Source organism: Cetorhinus maximus, chromosome 3 (genome assembly GCF_964194155.1).
Source record: "Cetorhinus maximus chromosome 3, sCetMax3.hap1.1, whole genome shotgun sequence".
Taxonomy (NCBI): Eukaryota; Metazoa; Chordata; class Chondrichthyes; order Lamniformes; family Cetorhinidae; genus Cetorhinus; species Cetorhinus maximus.
The window spans coordinates 124,727,193-124,742,001 of NC_135881.1; positions in this window are offsets into that span (position 1 = coordinate 124,727,193).

The following is a 14,809-nucleotide window of genomic DNA, read 5'->3' on the forward strand; positions in this document are numbered from 1 at the left end:
GGTTGACGGGCAGGCAAAAAGGCCAAGTGGCCTTTACGTTTTTTAGGAAACCTCATCCACGAGCGGGATGAGGTTTCCTAAAGCGAATAAACATTAAATAAAAACTTTATTTTGGAATTAAAAACACGTCCCATGAGGGGACATGTTTTATTAAATTTTTTACTGTCTTTATTAATTTTTTAAACAGCACTTCAATCTCCCTGAAGCAGTACCGTGCCTCAGGGAGATTGAAGTGCTCTTTCTCGCACTTGCGTGAACTTTGCGTGAGTGCTACTCGCCCTCCTCCCCCCAGCCCGCTCAGGCAATGCTCAGCGCTGCCGCTCACGATCCCTGCAGGGCAGGCCTTAATTGGCCCGCCCGTGTGAAATCGCGGTGTGGAGCCAATCGCGGGTGGCAGTTGGCTTCCCAAATGCCCACACCCGCCCCCACCGAGCACCCCTGCCAAGGGCAAAATCTTGCCCATGGGGTACTTGGCTTTAAGTGAATAGGTAGTGCACTTCAATTTACACAGAATAATTCCTTATGGTTTTCTAAAAATTGATTTTAAGGGATTAAGGTGTTGCTGGCTGGGCCATCATTTATTACCCATCCCTAGATGCCCTTGAGAAGGTGGTGGTGAGCTGCCTTCTTGAACCGCTGCAGTCCATATGGTGTAGGTACACCCAAGGTGCTGTTAGGAAAGGAGTTCCAGGATTTTGACCCAGCAACAGTGAAGGAACGGCGATATATTTCGAAGTCAGGATGGTGCTTGGCTTGGAGGGGAACTTCCAGGTGATGGGGTTCCCATGTATCTGCTGACCTTGTCCTTCTAGGTGGCAGTGGTGGTGGGTTTGGAAGGTGCTGCTTAAGGAGCCTTGGTGAGTTTTTGTAGATATTGTAGATGGTACACACTGTTACCACTGTTTGCTGGTGGTGGAGGGAGTGAATGTTTGTGAAAGGGGTGCCAATCAGCAGGCTGATTTGTCCTGGATAGTGTCAAGCTTCTTGAGTGTTGTGGGAGCTGTACTCATCCAGGCAAGTGGGGAATATTCCATCACGCTCCTGACTTGTCCTTGTAGATGGTGGACAGGCTTTGGGGAGTCAGGAGGTCAGTTACTCGCTGCACAATTCACAGCTCTTGCAGCCACAGTATTTACATGGCTAGACCAGTTTAGTTTCTGGTCAATGGTAACTCCCCAGATGTTAATAGGGATTCAGCAATGGTAATGCCATTGAATGTCAAGGGGCGATGGTTAGGTTCTCACTATTTGGAGATGGTCGCTGCCTGGTACTTTTGTGACAGGAATGGTGAAGACATCTGAAGAGCTATTATCAATAGTGGGTTATAACCACAGAGGGCGAAACTGAAATTACTCATGCATCCCACCCCGTTGCATTCGCTCCAGTCTATTAACTTCGATGTTTTGGTAACTGCATGACCCTTCAGATGTGAAAGCTTAGGCACTGATAGTAACTATGAAACAGAAAGGGAGAAGTGCGGGAGGGAGGTGTTGGAGGAGGATTTGCAGCATGTCAGGAGAAATGGTTTCTTGCACGTCCTAACAAATTAAGGCAGAACCGTTTTTAGATTTTTCAGGAGGTTTCCCAGTCACAGCCAGTCAGCTTGACACTCTGTGGGGATGGAGGGGCGAGGCAGTGGGTGGTGTTGGGGGGGTGGATAGCACCTGGAGAGAAGAGCAAAAGTAATTAAGACATCATGTGGGAGGTGGGGAAGTGGGGGTGGTGGGGGGGGGTGGGGGGTGGGGGCGGGGGGGCGGAAAGTTGGTCAACCTGGAAGCCTTTGGGAGGGAGTCGGCCGATTGTGTGAATGTAAACTTGGTGAGCCAGGAGTTGACATTCCTGCTCCTCGCTGTGAATGCACTCTCCAGCGGGATGCATTCCTTCATACCTTCATTCAACTGTCAGGTGTAGTATAAAGGGTTAACATCAGAAGGACATGATGCTGATGTAATGATGATGTAACATCACATGATTGAGTAACAGAGATCTGGAGGAAGGTGAAGTTCCAGCCTCATGCAGAGTTTCCAATATGTACATAGTAGCTGTAAATAGAGGCTAATATTTCAGCAAATTATAGTCTTGAGCAGTTTACTTTGGGAGAATAGACAAGCACCAAAAAACCCTGTCTAGACACCGAACACACAAAACATGGCGGCAGCAGACAGTGTGTAAAAGGCCCAGGGCAGGGTTTTCCCTTCAATGGGCGGGTGCAGCGGGCGGGCCCGGAAGTGGCCGAAAACAGACCGCTGGCCGCAATCAGGCCTGGACCGCCGATGTAAAACATGGCTCCGTACTGGCCAGGAAGGGCCGAGTGGGGGCAGGATCCTGTCGGCCACTGGGTCCAATGGCGACCCAGTGACCTGTTTAAAAACAGCCCAGGCAGCCTTTGGAAAGCTGCCACAGAGGACATCTGTATGTTCGTAATGGAGTCATGTGCGGCTAGACACAGCAGGAGGGAGGGCAGGTAAGGGCACTCGGATCCCGCTTCTCTGATGTGTGCCTCGCCATCCTCTTGGAGGAGGAGGCTGCCAGGAGGGATACCCTTGTCCCCAGGGGTGGGGAGGAGGAGGCCACCACATCTCACCAAGAGGGCATGGGGGGAGGTGGTAGCGCTGGTCAGCAGCCATGACGTGGTGCGCGGCTCCTGGGTGCAGTGCTGGAAGCGCTTCAACGACCTGCTGTGCTCAGGAAGGGTGAGTACTGTGTTGGCATGGGTCAGTGTGCAGAAGTGTTAAAGTCTGGCCTCCCCCCCACCTGCACCCTCCCGTGGACCTCAGGGGTGCTAGAGTCTGAGTGTCAACTGTCAATCACACCAGTGCTGGCCATGGGGGTGAACCCTGGCTGCTTGGCCTGATTACCTTGTGGCTTGAGGGCCACAACGCGGAAGTGCCCTACGAGGTGTTCCTCAGCTGGGGTTGGCCAGGCTGCAATGGCGCTGCAGGTACAGAGTGGGCTAATCAATGCTTCTCTGTTGTTTCAGGAGGAGACAGCCCACAACAAAATAGAAAGGTCGAGGACTGGCAGAGGCCCCACTAACCTCTTAATCCTTCCAAGGTATGAGCAAGATGCCCTGGAGCTTGAGAGCCCCATGTGCAACTGGGCATGGGGAGGTGGGGGTGCCATAGGACAGTAAAAGCGCAGTGCTTAGGGGTGAGAATTTTGGCTTGTGCAACCATTCTTGTGTAGTCTCTTCATTGATGTGAGCCTCGAACCTGGAGTCCCCATTGATCATTGGAAGACGATGGCGCCATGATGCAAATCTCCGTTGTCTCGCCAGGGTGCCTGGCATGCACAGTGACATTGTGATGACTTTAACTAGTAACATGTCCTTCTCCTCCCTTTTAGGTTTGTCAACAGGTGTCCCATCTGCAGACCCCTAAGGGCCACCCCTGACACCAGAAGACCACCAGGCATCACCAGTGCATCACACCCGCTGTCTGAAACAGGCACCAACATAGATACCAACACCTCAGTGGGCATTAGAGTGGCGGCTAATATCTCGGTGCACATTGGTGAGGGCACTTCACAATTTCTTGAGGTGCAGGCGGAGGCAGAGAGCGCCCAGGACGACAGCAGTCGGAGGACTGCTGGGGGCCAGGACGATGCTCAGTCGAAGGCTGATTGGTGGAGGATTGGTGGAGATCCATAGTCTCCATGATGGAGGAGGGCATGAGGAGTGTGAGCGTTGCGTTGACCGTCATAGCCGAGCACACTGCCTCCTCCATTGAGGGAGTGGCGACTCTCATGGAGAGGCAGCTCCAGGGACAGAATGAGGGATTCCTGGGTTTGCGCTTGGACCTGCAAGCCTTCACATGGGCAATGATGGTCAATGTCAGTGTGAGAGATGGATGAGGCACCCAGTATCCCAGCTAGGTGCCCGTCCATCATTGGTGTGCAGGGAGGTCCAGAGCAACCTCACGTTGGTGCATGAGTTGCCTGTCGTTTTTGCAGCTCCTCTCAGGGCGCTCTGGACGATGGCAGCAGCTCGACTGCCCCACCGCCAGTGACCGTGGTATCTGATGAAGCTGCAGCGATTGAGGAGATGCCAACCATGGTACTGGCCACTCCAACCCAGTGGGACCAGCACAGGCTCCACTGGCTAGAGGACGACTGCCAAGGTCACCAAGGCTGACAAGACAGCACAGTCAGCAGGCTGCCTCCAATGCCGGTGCCAGTAAGGGGCGAGCACCTAGGCGTAGCACTCAAAAACGTAAGTTAAAGGAACCATGAGCACAAGTAGGACAGGTCATGGGTGATTTTATGATAATTTTTGTTAACTATATGTATACTGGTCCAATGTTGAATACTAGAAATATTTCTGTTAACATTATTGAGTTGTCAGAATGACATAAATTGTGTTTTTGTCTTCATGGCCTGAGCATACTTCATCTTTTTATTTAATTGGTATGGGGAATGCCAGTATGTAATGCTGGACGTAGATAACTCTGAACTTTATTGCGCAGGCAGTGAGTGTTCCTTTTGTTCAACTGAAAGGGTAATTTCAGACATCCAGATGGAGGTGGCAGCCCTGGCATGCATTTGAAGCTGATCTTTGGTAGCCTTGCTGAAGGAACGTTGGATCAAGGCATCCCTGTTATCCCTGCCTCCCTGCAAGTTAATGAGGCCTGGATCCATGCCCTCAACATTCTCCTCACTGTGCTCCTCTTCTGACTCACTGCTGGACTCATCCTCTGTGGCCTGTGCAGCTGCCTCAAGATCCTCTTCCTCCAGTGGGTCCCCTCTTGCCAGTGCCAGATTGTGGAGAGCGCAGTATGCAACCACGATCAGTGACACTCACTCTGGGGAGTATTGTAGTACTCCCACTGAACGGCCCAGGCATTGGAAGCGCATCTTGAGAAGACCAATGGTCCTCTCTATCACTGCCCTTGTGGAGGCATAACTCATATTATAAAGCTTCTCTGCCTCTGTTCTTGGGTGGCGGAGAGGCATTGTGAGCCACCTCGTCAATGGATAGCCCTTGTCACCCAGCAGCCATCCATCCAGTCAGGCTGGAGCACTGAAGAGCCTCGGCACCTGGGAGTGTCTCAGGATATAAGCGTCATGGGAGCTGCCTGGGTATCTTGTACAGACTTGCAGAATCTGCATCCTGTGATCACACACTATCTGCAGATTCATGGAGTGGAAGCCCTTCCTGTTGACGAAGGCTCCCAGCTGACCTGCTGGCGCCTTGATGGCCACATGTGTGCAGTTGATGGCACCCTGGACGTGGTGGAACCCAGCAATCACTGCAAAGCCTCTGGCTCGCTCAGCCTGGCTGGCCTCATCCGTATAGTAAAGCATAAAGTTCAGTACTCGCCTGAACAGAGCTTCTGTCACCAGCTTGATGCTTGATGCAAGGAAGCCTCCTGCTGACTACCACGTACTGCCCTCCCTCAGCTGATGAATCAGTGCTGCTCCATGTTGAAGACCACTTGAAGGAAGCACTGAGGGTGGCAAGGACACAGCTGCTAGACTGGGTCTGCAGCAGGTGGTGAGGGAACCAACAAGAAGGAAAAACATCTTGACTTCATCCTCACGAATCTGCCTGTCGCAGATGCATCAGGTCCATGACAGTATCGGTAGGAGTGATCACCGCACAGTCAGTTGGAGATGAAGTCCTGTCTTCACATTGAGGATGCCCTCCATCATATCGTGCGGCACTACCCACCGTGTTAAATGGGGTAGATTTCAAATTGGTCTAGCAACTCAAGACTAGGCATCCATGAGGCGCTGCGGGCCACGAGCAGCAGCAGAATTGCACTCGAACACAACCTGTAACCTCTTGGCCTGGCATATCCCCCAGTCTACCATTACCATCAAGCCAGGGGGGCAACCCTGGTTCAATGAAGAGTGCAAGAGGGCATGCCAAGAGCAGCATCAGGCATACCTAAAAATGAAGTGTTAACCTGGTGAAGCTGTAACACAGGACTACCTGCATGCCAAACAGCAGAAGCAGCAAATGATAGACAGACGTAAGCGAATCCTCAACCAACAGATCAGACCTAAGCAGTCATCCCACATCCAGTTGGGAATGGTGGTGGGCAATTAAACAACACACTGGAGGAGAAGGCTACACAAATATCTCCATCCTCAATGATGGAGGAGCCCAGCACATCAGTGTAAAAGATAAGGCTGAAGATTTTGCAACAATCTTCAGCTAGAAGTGCCGAGTGGATGATCCATCTCAGCCTCGTCCGGAGGTCCCCAGCATCACAGATGCCAGTCTTCAGCCAATTTGATTCACTCCACATGATATCAAGAAACGGCTGAAGGCATTGGATACTGCAAAGGCAAATGCACTTAAGTCTTGTGCTCCAGAACTTGCTGCACCCCTAGCCAAGCTGTTCCAGTACAGCTACAACACTGGCATTTACCCGGCAATGTGGAAAATTGCCTAGGTATGTCCTGTACTCAAAAAGCAGGACAAATCCAAACCAGCCAATTATCGCCCCATCAGTCTACTGTCAATCATCAGTAAAGTGATGGAAGGGGTCACCAACAGTACTAAAAGTGGCACTTTGCTTAGCAATAACCTGCTCACTGATGCTCAGTTTGGGCTCTTCCAGGAACACTCAGCTCCCAACCTCATTACAGCCTTGGTTCAAGCATGGACAATAGAACTGAACTCCAGAGGTGAGGTGAGAGTGACTGCCCTTGACATCAAAGCCGCATTTCACTGAGTGTGGCATCAAGGAGCCCTAGCAAAACTGGAGTCAGTGGGAATCAGGGGGAAAACTCTCCACCAGTTGGTGTCATACCTAGCACAAAAGAAGATGGTTGTGGCAGTTGGAGGTCAATCATCTCAGTTCCAGGACATCACTGCAGGAGTTCCTCAGGGCAGTGTCCTCGGCCCAACCATCTTCAGCTGCTTCATCAATGACCTTCCTTCCATCATAAGGTCACAAGTTGGGGTGTTCACTGATGATTGCACAATATTCCCCACCATTTACAACTCCTCAGATACTGAAGCAGTCCATGTCCAAATTCAGCAAGACCTGGACAATATCCAAGCTTCTGCTGACAAGTGGCAAGTAACATTCGCGCCACACAAGTGCCAGGCAATGACCATCTCCAACAAGAAAGAATCTAACCATCATCACTCCTTGACATTCAATGGCATTACCATCGCTGAATCCCCAACTATCAACATCCTGGGGGTTACCATTGACCAGAAACTGAACTGGACTAGCCATATAAATACTGTTCTGCAAAAGCAGGTCAGAGACTAAGAATTCTGCAGCGAGTAACCCATCTCCCCAACGCCTGTCCACCAACTACAAGGCACATGTCAGGGGTGTGATGGAATACTCCCCACTTGCCTCGATGAGTGCAACTCCCACAACACTCAAGAAGCTTAACACCATCCAGGACAAAGCAGCTTCCACAAACATTCAGTCCCTCCACCACCAATACACAATAGCAGCAGTGTGTACCATCTACAAGATGCACTGCAGGAACTCATCAAGGCTCCTTAGGCAGCACCTTCCAAACCCACAATTGCTACCCTCTAGAAGGACAAGGGCAGCAGACACATGGGAATACCAGCACCTGGAAGTTCTCCTCTAAGCCACACACCCTCCTGACTTGGAAATATATCACCGTTCCTTCATTGTTGTTGGATCAAAATCCTGAAACTCCCTCCCTAACAGCACTGTGGGTGTACCTACACCAGATTGACTGTAGCAGTTCAAGAAGGTAGCTCACCACCATCTTCCCAAGGGCAATTAGGAGCAGTCATTAAATGCTGGCTTGGCCAGCGATGCCCTCAGCGCCTAAATGAATTTTTAAAAAGGAGCACAACATGATTGGGTAACAGAGATCTGAAGGGGGCAGACATTCCAACCTTGTGCAGAGGTCCCAATATCTAAATAGTGGCTGTAAATAAAGAGCAATGTTTTTCACAAACTACTGTCCCAAGCAGCTTACTCTGGGAAAATAGACAAGACCCAAAGAACCCCACCTAGACCCTGAACACACGACAAAACATCAGGTTTCCCTGAGAATAAGCTTAAGAATGAGGTCTACTGTTTAACATGGAGAAAAGGAGAAATCTTTTCGCTCAGAGGTTCATTAGCATGTGGAATTCTCTTCCCCAGAAAGCAGTGGAGACTGGGCCATTGAATTTATCCAAGGCAGGGTTAGGCTAATTTTTGATACAAAAGGGAGTCAAGGGTTATTGGGGGGCAGATGGCAAAATGGAGTTGAGACTGCAACCCGAGCAGCCATGATCTCACTGAATGGCACAGCAGGCTCGAAGGGCTGAAAGGCCTACTCTTGCTCCTAAACCCGGAAAGCTCGGCCTGCATGCATTAAAATTAAAGGTCAAGTTAAGTTAGAGGCTCCCCGAATTATTCTGATAGTTGATCAACCTCCAGAGAGCGCAATGGTCACATATCCCTGCCAACCCAACCCTGCCCCCACAACCTGTCTCCATTAAAATCAGAAGTAGCCAAGTTGGAGATTGATTGACCGATATTTAAATTTTTAAACTTCCTCCAAAACCTGCCCTGAAGAGTTAAAATCACCTCCCTAGATTTACAGCTTACTTTTATGAATATTTAAGTCATAAATTTTCACTGCTAAAATTAAGATTTACAATTATAATTCTTGGTAAATTTGAAATAGTCAGTGAGCTGTTGAAATACTCACAGATATGAATCATTTTTTGGCCACTGGCACAAACTATTTTTATACATTATGATAATAAAGTGAGCTACTTTGTTGTGGATGGTTTTGTATTTCTTGAGTGTTGTTAGAGCTACCCTCATCCAGGCAAGAATATTCCTTTACACTCCTGATTTGTGCCTTGTAGATGGTGGACAGGCTTTGGGGAATCAGGAGATGAGTTACTTGCTGCAGCATTCCCATACATAGCCATATAAGGCTGGTCAAGTTACATTTCTGATGATCAGTCATGACCCCCAGTATGTTGAGAGTGGGGGATTCAGCAATGGTAATGGGGTGGAATTTTCTGTGCCCAATGGCGTCAGGCGTGTTCAGCAGTGTGAGTGGACAATCTGGAGAGAAGATCAGATATTGGTTTCAGTGTGTCGTGAAACCAGTTTGTGATCGTCCGCTCAGCCTGTTGACAGCGGGCTGCGTTTCCCACCATCGGATGTTGGGAACCTCATTGCAATACATCTGCATATCCTTATAAGGCCAGCCTGCCAGAATCATCCCCCTATGCTCGATCATCCACCCAAGTCGGCAGGAAAACATGCTGGTGCAGAACATGTCTTGACAAGTGTGTCATGCAGAAGTCGGGACTTACCGCCAGGGCCTTGCTCACATCACGGACATCCGAAGAGCAGAAGGTGCTGGAGTCCGACACCAGCAGCACACTGGAGGAACATCCATTGCATGCTGGGTAGATTCTCATGGACATGCCTCTGCTTCGAAGCAGCTCACAGCAATTGGAAAGTCACCATTGAGTGTCGACTCACAATGGATGATGGTTGAGGGGGCGGAGAGTAAGTTCCAGCTGTGTTTGGGAGAGGAAGATGTACCGGGGGTGGGAGAGGAAGGTCTAGGATCTACTAATAGAGGAAGCGGTGTCGGGGGGTGAGGTTGGGAGGGGTTTACAAAGATGTCGGGGTGGATGAGAGGGAGTACGGGGGGAGGAATGGATAACAGGGGAGAACATGACAACTGGAAAGGTAGGTGTAAGTGGTGTGGAAGGTGTAAGGGAAGGAGTCCGGAGGAGGGAAGGGAGTCCAGGGGGAGGAAGGAGTGCGAAGAGGGGAGGAAGTCCAAGGGGAGGAAGGAGTGCGAAGAGGCGAGGGAGTCCAGGGGGAGGAAGGAGTGCAGAGAGGAGAGGGAGTACAGGGGGACGAAGGAGTGTGGAGAGGGGAAGGAGTAAGGATGGAGGAAGAAATAAGGGTGGAGGAAGGAGTCAGGGAGGAGGAAGGAGCAGGCTGGAGGAAAAAGTAAAGCTGGAGGAAGGAGTCAGTGAGGTGGAAGGACTAAGGGTGGTGGAAGAAGTAAAGGTGCCTGAAGGAGTCAGCAAGAGTGAAGGACTAAGTGGGGGTGTGGACTCCAGAGTTGGGGTGAAGGACTAAGTGGGGGGAGTCCAGAGGGGGAAGGAGTTCCAGGGGTGAAGGGGTTCCGGGTGGGAGGGGGTCCGTAGGGAACATGTCCAGGTGAACATGCAAGGGAGGGCTCTGATGAGTCCATGACCGCCTCCTGGGGAGTGAACTGAGGGTGGGCGTGGTACGAGGGAATGGTAAGAATGTGGATCTTGCACACTAAACAAAGGACTTGGCTATAAATGATAATTCAAACATAAATTTACTCAGATGAAAGTTAACTTGCCTCTTCAACACCGGAAGGTGAAAAACATGTGATCTGGAACTTAGAGTGCAGACGATAAGGAAAGATTTATTTTGCTCAAGAGCCCATTCTTTCCAATTGACTGTGACAATTTATACAGTCATCCTAATTTATTTTGTCTCCTGAGGGAGATTGACAATCCAAGCAAGAACTTTCAAGTATAATAAAATATAAATGCCTGGCCATCAGTTTAGCATTGCCAACTATATCTTTCAACCCTAGCTAGTTGTTACTGTGGCAGTATAAGAAGTATTTGAACAAGATTTGTTAAAACATGTACAGTTAAATTACGATGTGCTGTGCTTCCCATAGAAAGCTCCAATTGTTACATTTTACAGAAAGGAATCTCATTAAATCCAAAAAACTGGCATTGTTCAATCCAGATATATGAATAGGTAACTGCAGGAATATTATGCTTGGGATAAGAATTTTTGCAAATGAAGAATAAAACCTATCAATTTATAAGGAAGCCTTTTCATTTTACCTCACTTAACCATTCAGTACATAAAACGAGTAACTTATATATGTTAGACACTTTTGACTTAGACTTCTAAAATATACTTAGGTCCTTAATGGGACAAATACTGAAAAAATGATAATTGGCAGACATATTCCTGGACCAAGTTTTATGTTTGCAAACATATCTAGAACAGCAAAAGACAGTGGATCAAACAGGCCTGTGCTTTAAACATAGCTCAATCTCATCCAGATATTTTCTCAATATATAATTCAATTCTTTTTCTCAAACATATGAACATACAAATTAGGAGCAGGAGTAGGCCATTCAGCCCCTTGAGCCTGCTCTGCCTTTCAGTTAGACCATGGTTCATCTGATTGCGGCCTCAACTCCATATTCCGCCTACCCACCATAACCTTTGACTCCCTTGTTAGTCAAGAATCTAGCTTAAGAGTATTCATTGACCGTGCCTCCATCACTCTCTGGGGAAGAGAGTTCCAAAGATTCATGACCCTCTGAGAGAAAAAAACTCTTCTCATCTCTGTCTTAAATGTGAGACCCCTTAATTTTAAACTGTGTCCCCTAGTTCTAATCTCTCTCACAAGGGGAAACACCCTTTCAGCATCCACCCTGTCAAGTCCCCTCAGGATCTTATATGTTTAAATAAGATCACCTCTCATTCTTCTAAACTCCAAAGGATACAGGCCCATCCTGTCCAACCTTTCCTCATAAGATAACAACCACCCCGCACCCCCCCCCCACCCACCCCCATCCCAGGTATTAGTCAAGTGAACCTTCCCTGAACTGCTTCAAAAACATTGATGTCCTTTCTTAAATAAGGAGACCAAAACTGTAGACAGTATTCTAGATGTGGTCTCACCAATGCCCTGCACACTGTAGCAAAACAACCCTACTTTTATATCCCATCCCCCTTGCAATAAACGACAATATTCCATTTGCCTTCCTAATCACCCGCTGTACCTGCATACTAACTTTTTGTGATTCATGTGCCAGTAAACCCAGATCCCTCTGTATATCAGAGTTCTGTGATCTCTCTCTATTTAAATAATATACTGCATTTCTATTCCTCCTGCCAAAGCGAACAAGTTCACATTTTCCCACATTATACTACATCTGCCAAATTTTTGCCCGCTCACTTAATCTATCTACGTCTCTTAGCAGATGCCTTATGTCTTCTTCACAACTTACTTTCCTACCTATCTTTGTGTTATCAGCAAAGTTAGCAACAATACATCCGATCCCTTCATCCAAGTCATTGATATAAATTGTAAATAGTTGAGTTAAAATGTGTCTGATTGTTTTTTGAAGCCATTTATATGGTCTTCTTCAGTAGTTTGCCCTGATATATTATTCAAGAATTCTGTCATTGTCTGGGTTACGTCCAATTTCCTAACTTTTAGTTTGTGTCCCCTGGTATTTGAAATTGTACCATAGTGCACAATTTGTTCTCAATTAATGTTACCAATTCCCGTCATGAACCTGAAAATTTCAGTCAGATAGGCCCAGCATTTCCTTGTTACCAAAGAAAAGAAACTCAATTTATTTTATCTTCTTTCATAAGCTGAATTTGTGAGTACCTGAGCTCTAGAATCATCTTTGTCATCCTCCCCTGAAACCACTCAAAATAATATCATTCATCCAGCAATTAAGTCACAGGGAGGTGGGAATCCCTTCCCAAACATTTTGATATAATCTGACATCACCTGCGCTCAACAGTGATCATTTGCACTAATTTGGCATCAATTGCACTCAAAAGCAATCACTTAGCCATTATTTGACATCAGTTGCACTCAAAAGCAATCATTTAGCTATCATTCAACATTGCAAGTAATGTAGCTGATAGCTTTTGAGCACATTGAATGCAAAAATGATGTCAAAATCTTCGGCTAGGGTTTCTCTTGCTGCTTTTTAAAACTCATTCATGGGATTTCAGCTTGGCTGACAAGGCCAGCATTTGTTGCCCAACCCTAATTGCTCTTGCTTGGCTATTTTAGAGAGCAACTAAAAGTCAACCACATTGCTGTGGGTCTGGAATCACATGTAGGCCAGACCAGGTAAGGATGGCATATTTCCTTCCCTAAAGGATAGAAGTGAATCAGATGGACTTTTATGACAATCCAGTAGTTTCATGATCGCCATTACTGAGACTAGCTTTCTATTCCAGATTTATTAATAAATTGAATATAAATTTCACAATCTGCTGTGATGGGATTTGAATGCACGCCTTTGGAATTTGAGTATAGGCTTCTGGATTACTAGTCCTGTAACATTACCACTATGCTACTCTTCCCTTGAACAACACAATTTTCATAAAGACCATAAAAACATTCTTACAATTTGGCTAGAGATAATGATTAGAAGAAACCATCTCGTTAATTGTGAAATGGACAGTAAGCAACTTCAGAAGGACATAGACAAGTGAGATGAAATTTAATATGAAGAAATATGAGTTGACACATTTTGGGAGGAACAATGAAAAAAGAATTACACACTAAATCGAAAATTTTGAAATAGAGTAGAAGAGCAGAGAGGCCTAGATTTTTAGGTACAGATGTTGTAGTGCAAGTTGATAAAGCTGTTAAAAAAAAAATATGGAATCTTAAGCTTTATAAATAGGGGTATAGAGTTTTAAAGCAAATAGGTAATTCTAAACCTATGCAAAGCATTAATTAAGTCACAGTTATTTTCAGGGCTATAGGAAAAGAACTGATGAGTGGGACAAATTGGATAGTCTTTCAGAATGCCAACACAGGCACAATGAGCCAAATTGTTTCCTTTTGTGCTGCATGATTCTATGCTTTTAGCATATTGCTTCAAGTTTTGAGGCCCTACTTCAGAAAGGATGTGAATGCCAATGTAAATGGTACTGAAGGAATTAACGTTTTGCTTCATGCTTAGCTATTTCAACATCATTCATGCATCTATGTCTATTACTTATTTTTCTTACTATATGCAGTGTTTTACACTTGTCTTCAATAAACTTCATCTGCTACTGTTCTTTCCACTTCTCTATTATATCTAAGTCATTCTATAATTTCAGAACTGCCTCCTCTAATTCCACTTAATTTGGCATCTGACCACTTTCACAAGGAAAGACTAAAGAAGCTGGGGTTCTTTTCGTGAGAACAGAGACTAAGAGGAGCTAGAAGTATTTCAAATTACTAAGGGCTCAAAAAGCGAAAAATCAACTGTTCCTCAAGTTAGTAACGGGAAGGCATAAATTTAACATCATTACAAAAGAACAAAGGAAATCATTAGTTTTTTTTATGTGGAAAGTTATTAGGGAATGGACTGCGCTGTCAGAAACAATTGAAGCAGAATTCATAATAGTTTTGAAAGATAAACAGATAACTATTTGAAAAATAAAAGGCAAAAGACAAGGGTCTAGAATTATTTGGATAGTTCTTTCAGCAAGCCAACACAAATGCAATAGGCTGAATGGCCTTTTCTGTGCTGTTAAGTTGATTTTATAAGTCTTACATCTCTTTCCTGTTCAGCACATGCTACACCTTTATATTTAACATATGCACCCTCTTTATGTTTCTTATCTCATTATTTTATATTTATATTGACTTATAACTGTCACCTATTGGCCCAAAAAAATCTAAATCTATCTGAATTTACAATAATAAAAAATAACTTGCATTTAGCACTTTGAATACAGAAAACATCCTAAGGTGCTTCACAAGGACAAAAATGGGCACCAAGACAAATAAGGATATATTAGGTGAGGTAGACAAAAACTTGGTCAGTGTTGTGGGTTTTCAGTAACATCTTAAAAGAGAGGTGGTGGGTGGGAGAAGGTAAAGAGGCAGTAGGGGTTGAGAGAAGTCCTGAGTGTGGGGCAGCTGATGGCATGTCTGGCAATTGTGAGGTTGCCAAGAGGGGATTCACAAGAAGCCAGAGTTATGCTATCATTATGGATGGGAGGGATAACATCAGTGCATGGAGTTGAGGAAAAATGGCAGAAGACACTATCACACTTAGTGCTACCTTCATCTG